This window comes from Leptonychotes weddellii, chromosome 7, assembly GCF_054177405.1.
Source record: "Leptonychotes weddellii isolate Sample4059 chromosome 7, ASM5417740v2, whole genome shotgun sequence".
Classification (NCBI taxonomy): Eukaryota; Metazoa; Chordata; class Mammalia; order Carnivora; family Phocidae; genus Leptonychotes; species Leptonychotes weddellii.
Window position 1 is genome coordinate 73,485,391 of NC_138375.1, and position 23,041 is coordinate 73,508,431.

At 36.8% G+C, this 23,041-nt stretch overlaps 1 long non-coding RNA gene and 2 other non-coding genes across 3 annotated transcripts in view; all 3 read right to left on the minus strand.

Moving 5' to 3' along the window:
* Positions 1–23,041, minus strand: part of LOC115938449 (uncharacterized) — a 312,799-nt gene that overhangs the window by 21,285 nt on the left and 268,473 nt on the right. The window contains exons 10-11 of the long non-coding RNA XR_014147053.1: positions 21,658–21,884; positions 16,239–16,310 (exon numbers count right to left, since the gene is read on the minus strand). This is a non-coding gene — a long non-coding RNA (uncharacterized LOC115938449). The remainder of the gene's footprint in view (positions 1–16,238; positions 16,311–21,657; positions 21,885–23,041) is intronic.
* Positions 6,981–7,084, minus strand: LOC115940929 (U6 spliceosomal RNA). The gene has a single exon (XR_004075657.1). It is a non-coding gene; the product is annotated as a U6 spliceosomal RNA (small nuclear RNA).
* LOC115940932 (U6 spliceosomal RNA) lies at positions 12,709–12,817 on the minus strand. The gene has a single exon (XR_004075660.2). It is a non-coding gene; the product is annotated as a U6 spliceosomal RNA (small nuclear RNA).

Consider the following 23,041-nt stretch of genomic DNA (forward strand, 5'->3'; position numbering starts at 1 on the left):
TCATAAACAGATAAATATTTTATGCCTTGCTCTCCCTCTGTTTCTGAAATCTTAAGGAAAAGTTATGGAAATGAAAAATTTCAACAGTTATGAAAATAAGTCCAGGCAAGAAGGTATCTATGCTGGCTGCTACCTAGAACTGTTGACCTTCCTCTGTCATACAGAGTAGGGTGACCCTTCCAAAGTCTGGTGGCTAGAAATGTTCAATGTAAAACTGACAATCTTGACCAATGACTTAATTTTTTTAAATGAGAAAGTGTATAAAACATATTACTTAGGTTTGGCCACTTGCAAAAATATTACAAGACAAAATATTTTCAACAAAAATGCTTGCACATTATTCTATTAGACACTGTAAAGGGAAATTTTCAGAGACCAGCCATTTCCTTTTGTACATAGCAACATGTGTTCCTTCTCTGCAGATAGGGAAAAACAAATCAGATTTTTCTCAACTTCCTGGGCATTGAGAACTGGTTCAGCTGGACGTATGCCAGTTGAACAAAAGGAGCCACTTAAATGCAAGAGAGTCACAGAATTTCAGGAGAAAACTAAAATAATCCCTGAGGTGAGCCCTATTAAGGAAGCATACTGCTAAATTTTTAAAATAGGAACAAGAGATCAGTTTTCTTCTCCATGCTCTCTTCGTTGTATTTCTTCAAACCAGTAAGTGAGTGAGTGTACAAAGGAGCTAGCTATACAAATGAAAAAAAAAAAGGAAGAAAGATTCAATTCAAGTCAATGCATGGATATAGAACAAGAATTCCCCCAGTTTTTTTTTTTTTTAAGTTGTAACTACTTGAACATTTTATAGACCAATACATTATAAAGCCTGAGTCACCATAAGTTGATTCAGTAAAATGAGTACTTCAATAGAATAAAACTTTTAATAAAAATAATAATTATTTATAAGTACATGATATTGAGGCCTAAGCTTAAGGACTACAGATATTCTAAATACTATTTAGCACAGCCAAATTAAATGCTTCTGGCTTTCTCCTAATAGAAGAAAAAACTGGATGGAACTCCTGAAGAGTAATGGATCCATAACACAAGGGAACATAGAGAACGTGGTCTGCCCACTTTTGGGAAATGGGACTCCAGGATATCAATGATGCAGCACTAAGAACCACAGATTCCCTCTCACCCCACAATCATCTTCCCTCAGGGCTGCCTTGTTGCCCACATCCTGGAGAGGACCATTAATATTATACTCCACGTAAATGGTGGCCACTGGAACTGTGCTACACAACAGAGATGTTTCTTACCCAAAGAAAAATGTCAGGAGGGGTTGGCTAGTGTATACTTCTATCTTTCTCTCAAGCATATACTTAACAACCATTTGTGGGGAATTATTATCAGTGGAGATTCTTTTAGTTAATATGTCAGAAAACCCAGTTAAACCTAGCTTAATAAAAAAAAAGGGATTTATTGTTTCATGTAAATGAATAGTCCAGGGGTATACTGGCTTTAGGCAAATAGATGGTATCATCGTAATCCTATGTGTCTCTCTCCACTCCTTGGCTCCACTTCTTCTGTGTTGACTGTCCTTTGACAGTACTTTGTAAATTGTTTAGAGCTGTACAAGCTACTTAAAAATTTTTTTTCTGTTAATAATCATTTTCTCCTGCCTTTATTAATTCCAAAGGCAACAGAATTATCTTCTGAGAAAAATTAGCCTATTAGTCAATAAATGAATACATAACTTGAAGAATAAAAGTGACCACACCCTTAAATGAAATACACAATTTGATCTGAATAAGAAGTGCTGGTGCGGAGCTTGAGCGCCTGCATTTTTAACAGCTCTCTATGTAATATGTTGCATAAGACCACTGGTCTGCCCATTCAACAGATAACACCAAGAACTAGTTTGCCTACATTTGTAAAATGTCTAAAGGAATTCAATAGTTATTGTAATATTAAAATGTATCTAAATTATACTAATACTTTTTATTTGTGGCAGTCTTAAGAATGAATGTTTCAAGTTTTCCAAAACAGGCAGGACCCATAGAAGTATCTCAGCTTTTCTTAAACTTCATTCCCTCTGTTTACTCCCACCTTCAGATAACTTTTATTCACATATAATTTTAGGGCAAGATTCGGGTAAAACTTGAAACCCCAGTATGAATTGCTGTGTGTTAGCATATCGTTTTTTCAAGATTTATTTATTTATTTTAGAGAGAGAGAGAGAGTGTGTGCACATGCACGTGAGGGTGCACAAGTGGGGGGAGGGGCAGAGAGAGAGGGAGAGAAGCAGACTCCCTGCTGAGCATGGAGCGCCCCTCGGGACACGATCTCAAGACCCTAAGATCACGACCTGAGCTGAAACCAAGACTTGGACACTTAACCGACTGAGCCACCCAGGTGCCCCAATTGAAAGATATTCCTGAAAAGTAACTGGATAGTACTCTTCAAGTGCCAGGGTCATGAAAGACAAAGGAAATTGAGGAAACACGGAAACTAAATGAAATGTGGGATCCTAGGTTGGAGCCTGGACCAGAAAAAGGACATCAGTGGGACAAGTGGAGAAATTACAGCAAAGTGTGTAGTGTGGTGAATAGTATTATATCAATATTCATTTCCGGGTTTAGACCATTGTATTGTGGCTATGGTTATGTAGGATGTTAATATTAGGGAAAGCTGGGTGAAGGGTATATGGGAATTCTCTGGACGAATTTTTTTTTTTTAAAGATTTTATTTATTTATTTGACAGAGAGAGACAGCGAGAGAGAGAACACAAGCAGGAGGAGTGGGAGAGGGAGAAGCAGGCTTCCCGCTGAGCAGGGAGCCCGATGCGGGGCTCGATCCCAGGACCCTGGGATCATGACCTGAGCTGAAGGCAGACGCTTAACGACTGAGCCACCCAGGCGCCCCTCTCTGGACGAATTTTTGAAACTAAAAGTCTAAAATTATTTCAGAATGGGCTTAGAAAAAGTAAAATAAAACAAGTTCTCTCCAATGACTGGTGTTGTTTTCTGTCTCCTGACTGGGCCCTGACTGACTGATGAATAGATGGTACAGCTGAGGCTACTGTGCCCTAAATACCACATCATCCAAACAGAGTCTCATCCAAACCTAAAGAGTCAAATTTATCTATACATGCTGTGCCTGCAGTTTCTTTTTTTTCCTTTTTGCTTTTTTAAAATTTAAATTCAATTAATTAACATATAATATATTATTAGTTTCAGAGGTAGAGGTCAGTAATTCATCAGCCTTATATAATACCCAGTACTCATTACATCCCGTGCCCTCCTTAATGTCCATCACCCAGTTACCCCAACCCCCAACCTCCAGCCCCCTCCCCTCGAACAACCCTCATTTTGTTTCCTATGATTAAGATTCTCCTATAGTTTGTCTCCCTCTCTGATTTCAACTTGTTTTATTTTTTTCCTCTCTTCCCCTATGATCCTCTATTTTGTTTCCTAAATCTCACATATGAGTGAGATCATATGATAATTGTCTTTCTCTGATTGACTTATTTCACTTAGCAAAATACCCTCTAGTTCCATCCATGTCATTGCAAATGGCAAGATTTCGTTTTTGTTTTTTTTTTTTTGATGGCTGAGTAGTATTCCTTTGTATATATATACCACATCTTCTTTACCCATTCATCTGTCACTAGACATCTGCACTCTTTCCATAGTTTGGCTATTGTGTACATTGCTGCTATAAACTCTGGGCTGGAGGTGCCCCTTCAGATCACTACATTTGTATCTTTGGGGTAAATTCCCAGTAGTGCAATTGCTGGGTCATAGGGTAGCTCTATTTTCAACTTTTTGAGGAACCTCCATACTGTTTTCCAGAGTGGCTCACCAGCTTGCATTCCCACCAACAGTGTAGGAGGGTTCCCCTTTCTCCACATCCTCACCAACATCTGTCATTTCCTGACTTGTTAATTTTAGCCATTCTGACTGGTATGAGGGGGTATCTCATTGTGGTTTTGATTTGGATCACTGATGCCGAGTGATGTGGAACATTTTTTCATGTGTCTGTTGGCCATTTGGATGTCTTCTTTGCAGAAATGTCTGTTCATGTCTTCTGCCCATTTCTTGATTGAATTTTTTGTTCTTTGGGTGTTGACTTTGAGACGTTCTTTATAGATTTTGGATACTAGTACTTTATCTGATTTGTCATTTGCAAATATCTTTTCCCATTCTGTTGGTTGTCTTTTGGTTTTGTCGAACATTTCCTTTGCTGTGCAAAAGCTTTTTATTTTGATGAAGTCCCAATAGTTCATTTTTGCCTTTGTTTCCCTTGTCTTTGGAGACATATCTAGCAAGAGATGCTGCAGTTGAGGACAAAGAGGATGCTACCTTTGTTCTCTTCTAGGATTCTGATGGGTTCCTGTTCCACATTTAGGTCGTTCACCCCTTTTGAGTCTATTTTTGTGTATGGTGTAAGGAAATGGTCCAGTTTCATTCTTCTGTCCAATTTTCCCAACACCATTTGTTGACGAGACTGTCTTTTTTCCATTGGATATTCTTTCCTGCTTTGCTGAAGATTAGTAGACCATAGAGTTGAGGGTCCATTTCTGGGTTCCATTGATCTGTTCCAATGATCTATGTGTCTGTTTTTGTGCCAGTACCATACTGTCTTGATGACAGTATGTACAGCTTTGTAATAGAGCTTGCAGTCTGAAGTCTGAAATTGTGATGCCACCAGCTTTGGTTTTCTTTTTCAACATTCCTTTGGCTATTCGGGGTCTTTTCTGGTTCCATACAAATTTAGGATTATTTGTTCTAGCTCTGTGAAAAAAGTTAATGGTATTTTGATAGGGATTGCACTGAATGTACAGATTGCTTTAGGTAGCATAGACATTTTAACAATATTGGTTCTTCCAACCCATGGGCATGGAACATTTTCCCATTTCTTTGTGTCTTCCACAATTCCTTTCATGAGTGTTCTAGAGTTTTCTGAGTACAGATCCTTTGCCTCTTTGGTTAGGTTTATTCCTAGGTATCTTATGGTTTTGGGTGTAATTGTAAATGGGATTGACTCCTTAATTTCTCTTTCTTTTGTCTCGTTGTTGTATAAAAATGCAACTGATTTCTGTGCATTGATTTTATATCCTGCCACTTTGCTGAATTCCTGTTTGAGTTCTAGCAATTTTGGGGTGGTCTTTTGAGTTTTCCACATAGAGTCTCATGTCATCTGTGAAGAGTGAGAGTCTGACTTTTCTTTGCTGATTTGGATGCCTTTTATTTCTTTTTGTTGTCTGACTGTTGAGGCTAGGACTTCTGGTATTATGTTGAACAACAGTGGTGAGAGTGGACATTGCTGCTGTGTTCCTGACCTTAGGGGAAGAGCTCTGTTTTTCACCATTGAGAATGATATTCGCAGTGGGCTTTTGATAGATGGCTTTTATGATATTGAGGTATGTTCCTTCTATCCCTACAGTATGAAGAGTTTTAATCAAGAAAGGATGGTGTAGGGGCACCTGGGTGGCTCAGATGGTTAAGCATCTGCCTTTGGCTCAGGTCATGATCTCCAGGTCCTGGGATTGAGCCCCACATTGGGCTCCCAGCTCAGTGGGGAGTCTGCTTCTCCGTCTCCCTCTGTCTCTCCCCCTGCCTGTGCTTTCTCTGTCTCTTTCGAATGAATAAATAAAATCTTTTTTTTCTTTTAAAGGATGGTGTACTTTGTCAAATGCTTTTTCTGCATCTATTGAGAGGATCATATGGTTCTTCTCCTTTCTTTAATGTAGTGTATCACATTGATTGATTTGCAGATGTTGAACCACACTTGCAGCCCAGGAATAAATCCCACTTGGTCATGGTGGAAATAATCCTTTTAATGTACTGTTGGATCCTATTGGCTAGTATCTTGGTAAGAATTTTTGCATCCATGTTCATCAGGGATATTGGTCTGTAATTCTTCTTTGTGGTGTGTTCTTTGTCTGATTTTGGGATCAAGGTAATTCTGGCCTCATAGAAAGAGTTTTCCTTCCATTTCTATTTTTTGAAAGAGCTTCTGAAGAATAGGTATTCATTCTTTATTAAGTGTTTGGTAGAATTCCCCTGGGAAGCCATCCAGCCCTGAGCTCTTGTTCGTTGGGAGATTTTTGATTACTGCTTCAATTTCCTTGCTGGCTATGGGTCTGTTCAGGTTTTCTATTTCTTCCTGTTTCAGTTTTGGTAGTTTATACATCTCTAGCAATGCATCCATTTCTTCCAGATTGCCTAATTTATTGGTATATAGTTGCTCATAACATGTTCTTATAATTGTATTTCTTCGGTGTTGGTTGTGATCTCTCCTCTTTCATTCATGATTTTATTTATTTGGGTCATTTCTCTTTTCTTTTTGATAAGTCTGGCCAGGGGTTTATCAAGTTCTATTAATTCTTTCAAAGAACCATCTCCTAGTTTCATTTTGTTTCTATTTCATTGATTTCTGCTCTAATCTTTATTAATTCTCTTCTCCTGCTGGGTTTAGGCTTTATTTGCTGTTCTTTCTCTAGCTCCTTTAGGTGTAAGGTTAGGTTGTTTCTTCAGAAAGGCTTGTATTGCTATGTACTTCCCTTTGGGACTGCCTTTGCTGCATCCCAAAGACTTTGAACAGTTGTGTTTTCATTTTTCATTTGTTTCCACGAATTTTTTTTTAATTCTTCTTTAATTTCCTGGTTGACCCATTCATTCTTTAGCAGGATGCTCTTTAGCCTGTATTGGAGTTCTTTCCAAATTTCCTCTTGTGATTGAGTTCAAGTTTCAAAGCACTGTGGTCTGAAAATATGCAACGAATAATCCCAGTCTTTTGGTACTGGTTGAGACCTGATTTGTGACCCAGTATGTGATCTATTCTGGAAAGTGTTTCATGTGCACTTGAGAAGAATGTGTAGACTGTTGCTTTAGGATTGAGTGCTCTGAATATATCTGTGAAGTCCATCTGGTCCAGTGTGTCATCAAAGCCCTTCTTTCCTTGTTGATTTTCTGCTTAGATGATCTGTCCATTGCAGTGAGGGGGGTGTTAAAGTCCCTTACTATTATAAAAATATGGAACACTTCATGAATTTGCATGTCATCCTTTCACAGGGGCCATGCTAATCTCTGTATCATTCCAATTTTAGTATATATGCTGCCAAAGCAAGCACAGCATCATATCTTTGAGATATTAACATATGTTCTTTTTTTCCCCTAGCATTTCCTCAATCCCTTCCCCTTATTCAAACAAAGAAGATGCCTGAGAGGAGGGGTAAAACAAGGCAAAAGCCAGAAAAGTCTAATAGTATTTCTGGCTATGGTTTTCAAGTGCCTAAGAACTTAAATGGACAATATCTGGGGTAGAGACAAAATACTCAGAAGAAATTAAGAAAGAAAGATTCCATATCTATCACTTTCACCTACCACCTCTACCACACACACATACAGACTAGAAATAAGTTCCCTAATTGGTGATAATAGAGATTTTTGGAAGGTCCTATACAGAAGACCTGATGGGGCCAGGACCCATAGAGAGAAGGTATAATTGTGGTGGATTTAAGCAGATGAGAATTCAGAAAACCCAGAGTCTCTCATGCTTCCTTACTCCCAAAGTTTGACACAGAAACAGCAAAAATTTTCCTGTATCCCACCCACTCAACTCCACCAAGATTGGCACAGAAGTAAGAGAAAGAGATGGAGAAGCTAAGAGAGCCAGGTAGACACAAACAGGAGAATTTTAGACTATCTTGACTCAACTGACTAAAACTCTTGGTCATTTGACATGCACTAAATCTTTCTTCTGGAGAAAAAAAATGAACTTGGCTAAGATGGACTGTCATTTGCAGAGTGCAGGACCACAAAACTTGAGCCATTTTATTCCCAGAAGATAATCTGTATATATTACAAAAGGAGTAAAAAAAGCAAGGGATTATTGACAAAGCCTTTACATCTATTCATAAGAATTCTTATACGCCTGTGTATCAGTTATCTATTGCTGCAATAACAAATTATTCCCAAACTTAATGGCTTAAAATTATAATAATTATTTATTATCTCACACAGTTTCTGTAGGTCAAGAATTTCAGAGTGGCTTAGCTATGTAATTTTGGCTCAGACTCTCTCATGAGTTAAAATGTCAACTAAGAATACACTCATCTGACACCTTGTAAGTCTGGAATATCTAACTTCCAAGGTGGCTCACTCACATGACTAGCAAGTTCACCTTGGCTATTGGCGATTGTCTTCAGTTCCTCTCCTCCACAGAGCTGCTTGAGAATTCTCAAAACATGGTGGCTGGCTTCCCTGGGGAGAGAGATTGAAGAGAAGACAAGGCAGAAGCCACAATATCTTTTATGACCAAGCTTCAGAAATTGTACATTGTTATTTCCCCCAAGATCCTATTGGTTACACAGGTCAAATCTACTGATTATGGGAGAAGATCATGTAAGATCAGGAATGCCAGAAGGAATAGCTTATGAGGTACCACACCTTGCTACTTCATAATATTTCCACTACAGAATAGAGGAAGGTTGCCCCAAACAAAAAAGGGGCATTCTAACAAATGTCATCCCTGCCAATCATCTCAGATATAAAAGAGAAAGGCAGTACACCTCACTGTCAAAAGGAAGCAGTGTTTTTTGAACTTAACTCTGAATGAAATTTTTGTCCATTTCCTAAAGACAAGGCATAATAGGGATATGGAAAGATTCATCTTTGTTGCTTAGACCAAAAAAATAAAACATGAAACTTCATTAGTAAAGCACTGGGAAACCAGTGTGTGGATATATCTGATTTTTATTTAATTTTATTTTCAACAGAAAATAAAAGAGGCATAGCTATAAAAACTCTTCCAATTAATGTCTGTTTCCTAAAATCCTAACCTACTCATTGCTTTATGAAAATAACCAACTAAATTAGAATCTGGCAAGGAGAATGGAGTTTTTCCTGATCTCTGTCCAAAGAATTATAAGCAGCAACTGGTGTGTACCAATTACTAAGGGAGAGTTTGTCCACTCCCACCTCTGTCATTATGTAAGCCCCCAAAACCTGTGTATAACCCTGGAAAGGTAGGTAAAACCCAAATAGCACAATGAAGGCTTAAGCTAAATTAAGACACAGAAAGACAATGTAGGTTATATTTCTTTCACACATATTCAAAATACCCACTACCCACGGATTCTGATAAAAATCGAACCAATGCTTGAAGTAGAAGACAAAAATATCACTAATTTTATCTACATGAAACAAAACAATTTGGAAACTTAATCCATTTAGTCACTCCACTTAGTCAACTCAATTTATTTTTTTTAAAGATTTTACTTTATTTTATTTTATTTGAGAGAGAGAGAGAGTGCATGAACAGGGTGAAGGGCAGAGACAGAGGGAGAAGGACAAGTAGACTCCCCGTGGAGCAGGGAGCCTGATCCCAGGACCCTGAGATCATGACCTGAGCCAAAGTTAGATGCTTAACCGACTCAGCCACCCAGGTGCCCCTAGTCAACTCAAATAAAAAAAAATCTTCAAAGAAGGTTTTAAACAAAATTATATTGTAGGGTCTTACTTCTATTAAGAATAATAATAATAAAATAAATCACTTGTATGTTAAGCACTATACTAGGCATATTTTTTTATTTGTCTTGAAAAAAACTGAGAATTGTGCATTATTATTTATAATTTTCACATGTGAAATCTGAGAGTCAGAAAGGTTAAATAACTTACCCAAGAATATTTAGTAAAGCCAGCGTTGAAATTCCTGACTCCAAAACCTGTGTTCACTACACTCAGCTTATGATCACCAATAAAGTAGTCTCCTTTTTTAACACAAGGCAAATATAAAATATTTTGAGAAAAATATTGACTACAGAAATATCTTATATATAATACAGAAAGAGAAAAAAATTGACCATCATTATCAAGTCTAACAAGTACCCACTATGCCCAAAATACTCTAAGAATTTAAAAATAATAATAAAAACATATTTCCAAAATTGAGCAGTGTGGCATGATAATAGCAGTGAGATGGAACATGACACCTAAAATGAAAAATTTCTTACCACACAGTGGGCTCTGTAGTCCAAGGTATTGACTGCAAAACTGCTCAGACCAGACATAAGGGAAAAGGTCTACTAATTAGCTTTAGGAGAAAACCTTAGATGTCTTCATTTTATAAAATATTCTTCATCTACCATATTTCCTCATTCTCATCTAGTTACAACTATCAGAAGGAAAATTTAACTTTGAGACTTTTGAACACTTGTGATTGTTAGCCAAGGGTCTCTTTATCCATGTTTTTAGAGAAACCAAGTCACAAGAAGTCAACTCTGCCCAGGCCATTCAAATGGAGTAAGCCAAAGAATTTTGCCTGATGTCTTCAAGTATAGTATTTTACTTGTCCTTGTAACATAGTCATATACCCAAAGTTTCCTAGTACTTTGGAAAAGGAGATAGTATATATATATATATATATTAAAATTATAAAACAATGCAGAGGTTTATTATTTTAGTAGTACATAGAATTTGGAGTTAATATTAATCTACTCATGATTATATAGAATTACTATTTTAGTACTTCATTCTGTGTAGCTATATCACTGCTCAGAAATTTTTTTATTCAAGTATAATTAATATACAGTGTTATATTAGTTTCAGGTGTACAATGTAATGATTCAACAATTCTATCCATTGCTCAGTGCTCATCATGATAAATGTACTCTTAATCCCCCTATTTCACCCACACCCCCACTCACCTTCCCTCCCACCAGTTTGTTCTGTATAGTAAAGGTCTGGTTTTTTTGTTTGTCTCCTTTTTTCTTTGTTCATTTGCTTTGTTTCTTAAATTCCACACACAGGTGAAATCACATGGTATTTGTCTTTCTCTGATTGACTAATTTCACTTAGCATTATACCCTCTAGGTCCGTCCATGTTTTTGCAAATGACAAGATTTCACTTTTTTATGGCTGAGTAATATTTCATTGTGTATATATACCACATCTTCCTTATCCTTCCATCTACTGATGGACACTTGGGCTGCTTCCATAGTTTGCTATAGTAAATAATGCTGGAATAAACAGAGGTGCATATATCTTTTCGATTAGTGTTTTCATTTTCTTTGGGTAAATACCCAGTAGTGAAATTACTGGATCATCTGGTAATTCTGTTTTTGATTTTTTGAGGAATCTTCATACTGTTTTCCACAGTGACTACACCAGCTAGCATTCCCACCAACAATGCAAAAGGATTCCTTTTTGTCCACATTCTCACCAACACTAATTATTTCTTGTTGGTTTTGATTTTAGCCATTCTGTCAGGTGTATGGTAGTATCTCACTGTGGTTTTGATTTGCATTTCCCTGATGATGAGTGATGTTGATCATCTTTTCATGTTTCTGTTGACCATCTGTATGCCTTGTTTGGAAAAATGTCTATTCAGGTCCTCTGCCCTTTTTTTTTTTTTTTTAAGATTTATTTATTTATTTGAGAGAGAGCAAGGGGAGGAGCAGAGGGAGAAGGAGAGAGAATCTTCACGCAGCTCCCTGCTGAATGCAGAGCCTGACACAGGGCTGGATCCCAGGACCCTGGGCTGAAATCAAGAGTCAGCCACTTAACCAACTAAGCCATCCAGGTGCCTTCTTCTGCCCATTTTTAATTGGATTATTTGGGTTTTTTTGCTGTTGAGTTGTATAAATTCTTTATATATTTTGGATATTAACCCCTTATTAGATACATTATTTGCAAACATCTTCTCCCATTTAGTAGGTTGTCTTTTTGTTTTGTTGATGCTTTCCTTCACTCTGCAAAAGCTTTCTATTTTGGTGTAGTCCCAATAGTTTATTTCTGCTTTTGTTCCCCTTGCTTGAGGAGACGTATCTAGAAAAATGTTGCTGATATCAAAGAGATTGCTGCCTATGTTTTCTTCTAGGAATTTTACAGTTCAGGTATCACATTTAGGTCCTTATACCTTTTTGAGTTTATTTTTATATATGGTATTAGAAAGTGGTCCAGTTTTCCCAACACCATTTGTTGAAGAGACTGTCTTTTCCCCATTGTATCTTCTTGCTTCCTTTGTGATAGATTAATTGACCATATAAGTGTGGGTTTATTTCTGGTCTCTCTATTCTATTCTATTGACTTATGTGTCTATTTTTGTGCCAGTACCATACTGTTTTGATTACTACAGCTTTGTAGTACATCTTAAAACCTGGGACTGTGATACCTCCAGCTTTGTTTTTCTTTTTCAAGATTGCTTTGGCTATTTGGTTGGGTTTTTTTGTTTTGCTTTGTTTTTTGTTTCCACATAAATTTTAGGATTATTTGTTCTAGTTCTGTGAAAAATACTGTTGGTATTTTGATAGGGATTGCATTAAATTTGTAGATTGCTTTGGCTAGAATGGACATTTTAATATATTTGTTTCTCCAACCCATGCACATGGAAAATATTTCATTTGTTTATGCCATCTTTAATTTCATTCATCAGTGTTTTATAGTTTTTGGAGTGCAGGTCTTTCACCTCCTTGGTTAAGTTTATTCCTAAGTATTTTGTTCTTCTTAGTGCAACTGTAAATGAGATTGTTTTATTATTTTCTCTTTCTGCTACTTCATTATTAGTACATAGAAATGCAACTAGTTTTTGTATATTAATTTTATATCCTATGACTTTCCTGAATTCATCTATTAGTACTAGTAGTTTTTTAGTGGAATTTTTAGTTTTTTCTATATACAGTACCATGTCATCTGCAAATAGTTAAAGTTTTACCTCTTCCTTACAATTTGGATGCCTTTTATTGATTGATTTTTTTAAAATATGGAACACTTCACGTATTTGTATGTCTTCCATGCACAGAGGCCATGCTAATGTTCCCTGTATCATTTCAATTTTTTAGTATATGGGCTGTAGAAGCAAGCACTGTTTCTTCATCTTGTCTGATTGCTGTGGCTAGGACTTCCAGTACTATGTTGAATAAAAGGGGTAAGAATAGACATCCTTGTCTTGTTCCTGATCTTAGAGGAAAAGCTCTCAGTTTTTCTACATTGAGTATGATGTTAGCTGTGGGTTTTTCGTCTTTGGCCTTTATTATGTTGAGGTATGTTCCCTCTAAATCTACTTTGTTGACAGTTTTTATCATGAATGGATGTTGTACTTTGTCAAATGCTTTTTCTGCATCCATTGAAATGATCACATGGTTTTTATCCTTTCTCTTCTTAATGTGATGTATGATGTAGCTTGATTTGTAAATATAGAAGCACTCTTGCATCTCTGGGATAAATCCCATTTGATTGAGGAGAATGATTTTTTTTTAATGTATTGTTGGATTGAGTTTGCTAGAATTTTGTGGACGATTTTTGCATCTACATTCATCAGAGATATTGGCCTGTAGTTTACTTTTTTTAATAGTGTCACTGTTCAGAAATTTTTGAAATGGCTTTTTGCAAATTGGAAAGAAGAGGGGTGGCTGCAGGAAATATTTCTTAAGTTGTTAGAATTCCATTCTCAGATGACTTCTTTTTAGACTGCTGTACCTCACCAGCAGCAGGCTGGCTCTGATGAGAAAACAAAAATAATTATGCAATTATTATGAAACTCTGTGTTCAAAGGTACTTTTTACTTCACAAATGGCAGGGGAGTGGGTAGGGAACCAGTCCCCTTGTCTCATGTAATTTCCTCCAAAGCATCTGAAGACATATAAGAAAGTTTAAGCATTGGTTCAATGTGCATCCAAGATTTTCTTACTCTTAACGGTCAGATTCACTGTGCAGTTTAATAGCCAAAATCCTTCCCACAAAATAAGAAAAGGACTGAAATGCCACCAGAAACTCAAAACAGCTTTTGGAAAAGTGAAAAAATTTAAAGTTTAGCACATTTATGTCTTATTTCACTATCTTCAGTGTTTTGAAAAATACTAAAAGCAGAATTAATACTCAAAATCCCACCATGAAAAGGTTTCCTGTTTTTAAGTTTACTGAAAATACTGAAGTTCCTTTTGTAGGATGGCTTTCATTGGTATTAAAGAGAAAACAGATATGACTGCATTTTAAATACTCATCATGCAAATTCCTCAATTATTTGAATTTTTTAATCTCTTGGAAGTGCCACTACCTATACAAATGTGATTTTATTTTATTAGATGTCCCTAGACTTTCAATAGAATCTAGAATAGAAGTAGATAGAGTTTCAATTTCCTTATTTAAAGTGCTTTCTCTAATTCTTACATTCAACAGAGGACTAATGCAAATAGAGCCGAGGGTTACAAGGAACCCTTAACAGGCCAGGAAAGAATCCCAGGGTGTGCTTATTGGTTTTTCCCAACCACTTTCTTTTTTTTTTTTTTTTAAAGATTTTATTTATTTATTTGAGAGAGAGAATGAGATAGAGAGAGAGCATGAGAGGGGGAAGGGTCAGAGGGAGAAGCAGACTCCCTGCTGAGCAGGGAGCCCGATGCGGGACTCAATCCCGGGACTCCAGGATCATGACCTGAGCTGAAGGCAGTCGCTTAACCAACTGAGCCACCCAGGCACCCTCCCAACCACTTTCTTTACAGGTTCATTTCACGTCTGATCTTACACCTTGGAAAAAATACAGGTCTGAAGGGTCACTTGAATGAGAGATTTTCCTCTTTATAACACCAATAGAAATTGAGGGCTTTGATATTGTCATGGAAATGACTCTTTGTAAATAGGGCTCAAAGGCCTATTTCAAACCAGTATGAGCTGGAACAATGTTTTCTTTTTCTTTTCAGGTTATGAGATTGGAGTATGTGTAGAGAGAAACTCTGGTCAAGATAGTGGGAGGAAATGGGGGAAAAAGGTGTGCCTGAGAGAATTCCTCTCACTTAATGTCAGCAAGTTGTATAGGACAGCTTTATTCAAAAAAAGATGTTTGTCTTTTCCTTCAGGTGCACAAAGACACAGCCTGTTGAGAACTGGAGAGGAAAGGTAGGAAAAATATGAAAGAAAAAATGCAACAGGTCATTAGTCTCTTATCCTCAGTTTTAAAAAGGCAAGTTTCATCCTGGAAATTATGACACACACAAACGTTAAAAAAAATTTCTACTTTTCAAAGCAGGTAATTAATTTTTTTTTTAAGTAGGATTTGAGAAAGAAATAATGTTTCAGCAAATATTTAAATACCTAATTAAATCAGTGTTTGCTTTGGTGTTTGTATCAGGTAGAACCTTATTTTCTTTTAACAAAATGCAAAAAATAAAACCTTTACTTCCCTTAAAAAAAAAAAAAGAATAGATTGAAGACAGGGAAGTGATAATGAACTGTTGCTTTAAAAAATATTCACCCTCATACCGAGACTATTAAATTGGATTTCAGATTTTAGGATCTCAATGTTATCTTAATTTCTAGCCTTCTTAGCAGTATTTAAAAATAAAAATGCAAGGGTCTTCCCCACTTCATACAAATCAAAAATTTTTGGAGAAACAAACATAGAGAAAAGTCCCTGGATTTAAGCTTTGAGGACAATTTAAAGCTAATAATTTGATTACTGGTGCAAAGCATGGTATTTTCAAAGTCACAATATAGTTCGTATCCTGCCCCTCACTTTAAGGGCACATCCTTTTATAAAACACTCTATTGACTCTTTTAATATTTGTTCTTTGAGTCCAGGGAGCAAGTGAAGGAAGACTTCTCTAGTTTTTCACAGCATCGATGCATCCATCAACACCTCCTTGACCTTTGAAAAAAAGTTAATGTCTTGTCACTGCTAAATAAGCTTGGGAAATATTTCTGTTGGTCACCTACTGTGTGGCAACTAGAGACTGTCTAAAAAGCATTTAATAAAGCATCTTAGAATGAGAAATAATGAACAGTTACTACTGAATTTTAACATAGGGGAGTTCCATTTTAAAAGTAGCCCAGCTTAATGGAGTGAGTATCTGAATTAATTCAAATTACACTACCTTATGCCCAAAGGCAACTAACTCAGATCATATGGAAGCAATCCTTCCAGGTGGAGTTGGTAGGACTTGGACATTTAGGTGAGAGTACTCTGTTTCTGCAAGAAAATAAAATCTGCAACTGGCTTCTAGCTTCACTTTTAATTTATTTGCATCCACCCTGGTGAAAGAATAAGAGTGATTTGCTATTCTCTCTATTCAAAGACATGTCTTCTATTTAGAGGCACATTCATAAATGTTTGAGAAGTACGCTTTTAACATTAATCAAGAAATTACATAAAATGAACTGAGTGTAACCTCTATTGAAGATTAATATTCAATACATAGCACCTATAAAGATAATATGATTCTCTCTTCAACAACATAAAAACAATATAAAGCACTGAGTAGGGCACCTGGGTGGCTCAGATGGTTAAGCACCCACCTTCCGCTCAGGTCATGATCTCATGGTCCCTGCTCAGCGGTCCCTCTCCCTCTACTGTTGTCCTCTCTCCCTCTGTCAAAAATAAATAAATAAAATCTTGTTTTTTTTTTTTTTTTTAAATCTCTAGTAGTTCACAAGAAAGAAAGAAAGGTTAAGAAAAGAAAAGAAAGAAAAAGAAAGATTGCTCCTATTTTCTAAAATGGGGATTAGGCAATATAAGAAAAATAACTTTCCAAAGACATAAAGATTGGAATTAAGATTCATGAAACTCTCAAATCCTAGATACTTCTGATGCTGAATTAAATTTCTCTCTCTTTGAAAGAGTATGAGTCATTTCCTAGAAGCCTCATGCCAATATAAGGACTTAGGAAAAGGTGGGAAAATAGGGCCTTTTAAAAAAAGCTGATCTTGTAATGAGCAATAACAGAAATTCCTCTTGTATGAAAAAGTCAAATACAGTCTCCAGTGTCAAAGACCTTGAGCTTAATCCTATTATTCAATCAAATCTAAATAGGGTAAAATCTTAATTTTGTGTAGTTCTTCATAGTTTACAAAGTTTTTTCAGTAATTCTATCCCTTTAGCTATGTATTTTCTTCATAGCAATTGTCGATACCTGACATATTAGACATTTGCTTATTTCTTTATTATCTTTCTCCTACTGCTAAAATGTAAGCTCCATAAAAGCAGGGATGTTAGCCTGCATTGTTCACTTCTATATCCCCCACACCCACAGCAATGCTTGGTGCATCGTAGACAATGGGTATTTGTTGAATGAATAAATGAGATAAATAAAATGGATAAACACTACTGCATTTGAGCCTTGAAACTCCCAGAGAAAAAGACATATATTTCTCACCCTCTTTACAGATGAGAAAACCAAGACTCAAAACAGTAAATTATTTATAATAGTATAAACAGTTAAGTGGGGGGAGTCAGAGTCATAATTAGAAAGATCCAGGTCCATTATAGTACTACTTTTTGCTGACTTGTGGAAAGGGACAAGATTATGGGTAGTCAAAGATTACCACTTTTCATGAAGATTGATGCAAGAGAGAAAAAAATGAATAAATTCACATCCTTCTCTAAAACCACAGCTGTCAACCTTTCTCAGCCTTCTTTCCTCTCTGATCACTTCCTAAATTAAATTCCCCTGCTGATATGTTTGTTGCCTCAGCACCCACTTTGTGCTTATGATTTCCCTCCTAGTATCTTCTCTTCCTACAGATATCATTTATTGAGCCCCTTTTACACAATGTTAGGCATTTTTCACTGTCCCCTCACAACCAGGAAACTGCAGATCTATCAGGCTTCAAAGCCAGACTCTTTCCCCACCAGACTGCCTCCATGGAAGACCCTGATCCTTAGAGGCAGCTCTTGGGAGGCCCACAACCCCCACCCACCATCCCCCTTGACAAGGGAACTCAGCAAAAACTTGACCCTATACTGGTTAGCTGCAGGGGTGCTGTGGTATATGAGTAAAACACAGGCAACAGGACCCTGATTATTAGCACATGCCCTGACAGGTTAGAGGTATCTGAACCCACCCAGCCCAGGATTTGATTTACAATTGTAACGAGAAAGAAGGTAATAATCCAGCCAGTAGTTATTTTGCAGGATTCAGTCCCAGATGTTAATGGTTGGATCAACTTTATCTTTCTCCTTCACCAGCTACACCAAAACATTTTTGTTAAGATATGCTATCCTTTATTTCCACCCCCTGCTCTTTCTTTCCTTTTCTTCTTAGTGAAACACTAAGTTCATTCCTTTTAGAGCTAGTAGTAAGCAGCTATAGCAGGTGACCCTTGTGATTCTCATGTCCTTCCTAACAGCCAGTTCTGCCTCTAAACTTGTGCCTCACATTTTCATTAGAGTCAAATATGGTGCCTTCTAAACAATGGCTGAAGAAAAAGGGTGGAGAGACACAGATATTTCAGTAATCAGGTTTCTGTCATTGAAAATGCCTATCAGACCATAAGAATAAATTCTTTCTGAACCTGACTTTCAGTTACTAACATTTTGTGAAGTCATTTGAGAGAAGACCCAAGTTAAATAAACAGGTTCACTGGTGGACTTATGACACTGGGCAAGCACGATATACTTGCTTGGTATAAGGCCAAGTTCTGGGCTCTTGGGAGCTTTAGAAGAGTGTCCTAGGACAGGTCTGATCTCAGGATATTTCTTTCAATTGTTAAACAGTATGTGCTGCATTGAGCTTTAGTCTAGACAAGATGGAAATGATGCTAAGGCTATTCATCAGCAAAGATGAACCACAGGATTCAAACAACAGAATAAGCCCTGCCAGTCAAAGGGTCAGAGAGATGGGAAGGACAGGGAATTGGGATCCTTCTTGAGAATGAGTCCAAATACCCATGGCTAGGAAGATGCCTGGAATTCTTACATCTGCAGATGATGGAGACATTAGAGAACACTTGTATCATGTTTGTGCCGGATACAAGGCAAAGAACCACTTTATATTTGAGTCATTGCTTTTTTCTTACTCCATTTTAGACAAATTTTGTTTAGGGAAGACCAATTAGTCCACATAAACCTCAATCGATATTAATTTTAGTTGCCTATGGAGGCCAGTGTGATGAAACCTACATTTATTTTTTTAAAGATTTATTTATTTATTTTAGAGAGAGAGATTGAGAGACTGGGGTGGTCGATGGGGAAGGGAGGAGGAGAAAGAGTCTTAAGCAGACTCTGAACTAAGCACACAGCCCTATGTGGGGCTCGATCTCAAGACCCTGTGATCATGACCTGTGCCGAAACCAAGTTGGACACCTAACCGACTGCACCACCCAGTTGCCCCAATACCTATATTTAAACAAACAAACAAACAAACCAAGCCCCATTCCCTAGATATTCTGACTTAATTGGTCAACAATGGAATCTTGGAATCCATTTTTTTCTTAAGCTCCTTCAGGTGATTCTAACGTGTAGCAGCCAAGGTTGAAAGCACTAACCTGATAAAAATAGCAGTTTTCTAAATAGCAGATTTAGTAAATGTCCCTAAGGTTATAATAACCTCATAATGATTTAAAAAAAAAAAGACAACATGTGGTTAGGTTGTGGTGATGATGAATATTTACCTACAAGAGTCATGGAAAATAAAAACCCTTCCTAGTATGACACCAATGGGTGATTGAGAAATAGCCATTCAGAAAGTTTTAAGAATGGGTACCTGAAGATGTCATGGGACATAGTTGTCTTACCAGCCCTAAATTATTTACATCTAGACACATTAGTGAGAAAGAAATATCTCATTTAAATCATTTTTATTTTATTTTTTGTTACTTGCAGCAGTGATTAACTGCTAATAAATCCTGCTAATAAATTAACTGCTAATAAATCATTCATCAGCATGTCTATCTATCAAACAAAGAAGGACTGCCTATGAGTGAAGACAACACAGAAAAAAGTAAAGCAAAAAGAAAAAGAATTCTGTTGATATAATCTGAATCAATAGATCTTGCCATGCCTGAAGTCATACTACCTTTCCATTTTTCAGTTACGTAAGTGAACCTATTTATTTTTTAAAGATATTTTGAGTTTCTGTCATTTGAAAAAAAAAAAAAGGACCAGATCAATCTAGCAATCTTCAGGAAACCTGTTCTCAATAATGTATATGACATTATTTTGATCAATTATGGGCTATGGAATTGGGAGTAGGAACCAACTTGTTCAGACCTCCAGATTCTCAAGCGACAGTTAGATCTAAACTAACATCTAGATTACATTAGCATCCACATTATTCCTTTACCATGGCATCTTATTTTTATTATTTTAAAATACCACATGGGATTTGAGTGGCTTCTAAGAGTTAAGACATTTCGCTGGAAAATGGCAATTTAGGGAGATTTCAAATTACAGGAGAGATTGAAAAGATTTTGAAGTATGGGACTGGAGATAGGAGACCAGTTTTAAGTAGGAATTGAGGGCCTCATGGCACAGGGCATAAATAGGAAGGTTTCACAAGTTAAGAAAACCAATTTAATCTCTAGCTTTAACATATTTATGTCCTACTGGGATCTTATATTAGTAAAGTGCTTTGTGGTTCATGACATATTTTCACCTGTTATCTCATTTGATACCTAGCAATAATTATTTGGAGTAAGCAAAGTGCGTAACTAGTTTCAGCATTTTACACAAACGGAAACTGAAGCTCAGAGTGATTATGGGTCCTGTCCAAAATTACATGGGTGTCAGAGAGGGGTCAGACTCCAGATTTTCAGATTAGCAGTCCAGTATTGATATAGCAAGTCTCTCTGTACACAGAGATCCACGTATAAACAAAGTTTTCTTTGTTTCTCAAACAAAGCAACTTCGTTTGTTAATTCTACTTCATTGCTCATTGTTTTCTTCTCACTTATGACCTCTCCTGAGTAGTAATATGGGCTAAAAGATAGAACTTCATCCTGAGATGAATCTTCTTTATAATGTAGTATTAGAACCAAGGGGTGTGTGTGTGTGTGTGTGTGTGTGCGTGTTTATTGAGGGACAGAAGACAGGAATTACCAAACAATGACAAAAAAACCCAACCTTGAGTCCCACAGAATGAATTTATGTTAATTTTTCAAAACTTTTCTTCTGCTCAGTGCCTCCTACAAAATGAGATCACCTCTCAATCATTCTTGTACCATCTCAAGGAGCCATGGGAAAAGAAAGGAAGTTGCTTTTAGACAGTGTCTTATTCAAGCAAACGGAAATGGTTTCTGAACCACAGAAAACAAATAAACATGCCTCTCCCTGGAACTTCACTAGTGTTTGCCTGTTGTCTGGCAGTAAGAAATGTACTTTAAAATAATGGTGCAGTGTGTGCCTGGAGATTCTGAATGCTAGTGGGGCTATCTGAACTCTAGAAGAAGAGGATGTTGACTATGTCTAGGACCACTGAGCTTGGACCAATTCCCAAGGGCTGGGTGTGAAACCACATGCTAAACGTCTTTCCATACAGCAAAATGAAATGCCAAATCCTTAATGGTCATCTCAGCTTTCACAATTTCTAAAGAAGCATATTTTATTATTGCTCAAAATATAATGCTTGCATACCATGTATATAGCCATGGTATATGACACCTATCATGATATTGATGCTTCACATTCTAGTGACATTGTAAAGCATTCTAAAGATTTATGCATTTTCTATTATCATGTCTGTTGATGTACTTTTCATCCATTGCTTATGAATTAAGAAATGTGTAGTTTGGAATTCTGTGGGATCCTGCTAAATTCCTTAGGACCATGGTCAAACACAGCTAAATGGTTATCCTTTTCCATAATATTATTCTTGGGCATGGAGAGGAGTATCTTTTTAATAAAGGAAAATTGGCAAAGAGACTTCTTGCAGTGCAGTCCTGGTTTGGCATAAAAATGTGAGGCACCAGGGATGCAAACATCTCATCTTCAGATCCTTACCTGGCAAAGATGCAAGAGGACATATTCCATGGTGTTGCTCAGCAATCTGCAGCACCATGGTAGGTCTTAGGTCTTTGGACTGACCTTCTCTCAGATGGTAGGAATCCAAAGTAAAGCAATGTGACCTGGCAAACGAAGGATCCTGGAGCAGAGTGTGTGATTTCTTCCATTCCTATGGAGATCCTCATTTGGCTGAAAGTCCATCCAGGGACAAAGTGTTTCCAGATCTTTGGCAGAAAAAGAAGTGCCCTCTTTTCAACTTTCTTTATTTCAAACAAGTAGAATGCTAAAAAGAAAATATGACTATCATCTACAATTTTGCTATAGGAATAACAGCCATTTTGATCTTAATGCTTATATAATACTGATGTTAACAGTAGCCACTTATAAGATCATTATAAGAATATAATACTTTTTTTTCTAAGCTATAGAATATAAGATGAGACAACAGAGAAAATACCTATGTATACATATGTGTATATGTGTGCAAACATGTATGTGTGACATGAAATGTGATGATGTGTATATATGCATAATATGTATATATGCATATACACATGTAGTATATCGAACATGCAGAATTCATGAGATGTAATCAGAAAAAGCCACTTTAGTTTTGTTTTCTGTCTTGTGCTGTCCTTTTTAGTTGGAGGACATCTTCCTCTGCCTCTGGATAAAAACAAGCAATCTTCCACATGATGTGGAAAATCCTACAATGACTTTAAATTGTAAAATACAATCTTGATCCAGAAACTAGAATTTTCAGTTCAAAATATGAACTGAACTGAATATATGAATATGAACTTCTATGTGGTAGAAGCTAAGTTGTTCCTCTCTACACTGCCCTCATCCCATTTACTGGGCTTGTACACTCTCCTCTCAGCTGCTGTGAAGGTTGTCAATGAATAGCTCCCAGACAATTCTCTCAGGAGAAGTGCTCTCAGCTGACAGGTGCCAACTTTCTTGGGAAGTCATAGCACCACCACCACCACCGCCCCATCACCACATATATATCAACAACTGATTTCAAAGGTACAAGAGGCCAGTCCCTGACTCCAGGAGGGACAGTTCTGTAGTGTAACTTATTGTGGCATGTATCCTGAAATCATATCCTTGCCCCACTTTTCCACTTTTCTTATCCTTAACCTTAATGACTTTTTTTGAAGAATACTCCTCAAAAACATGTTTGCCCTGAATTCTACAGTCAGTCTCTGTTTCTAAAGAACCCAGTCTAAGACAAAATAAAACAAAACAAATCTTAATTTTCATTTAAAGTTAAGATTTTCCACCCTTAACTCAAGTAGAGTTGTCTACAGTAAGTTCACCAGCCTTCAGAGAAGAGGAAGTGGGTCATTTCTTGTTACATTTCCAGCATACCACATCT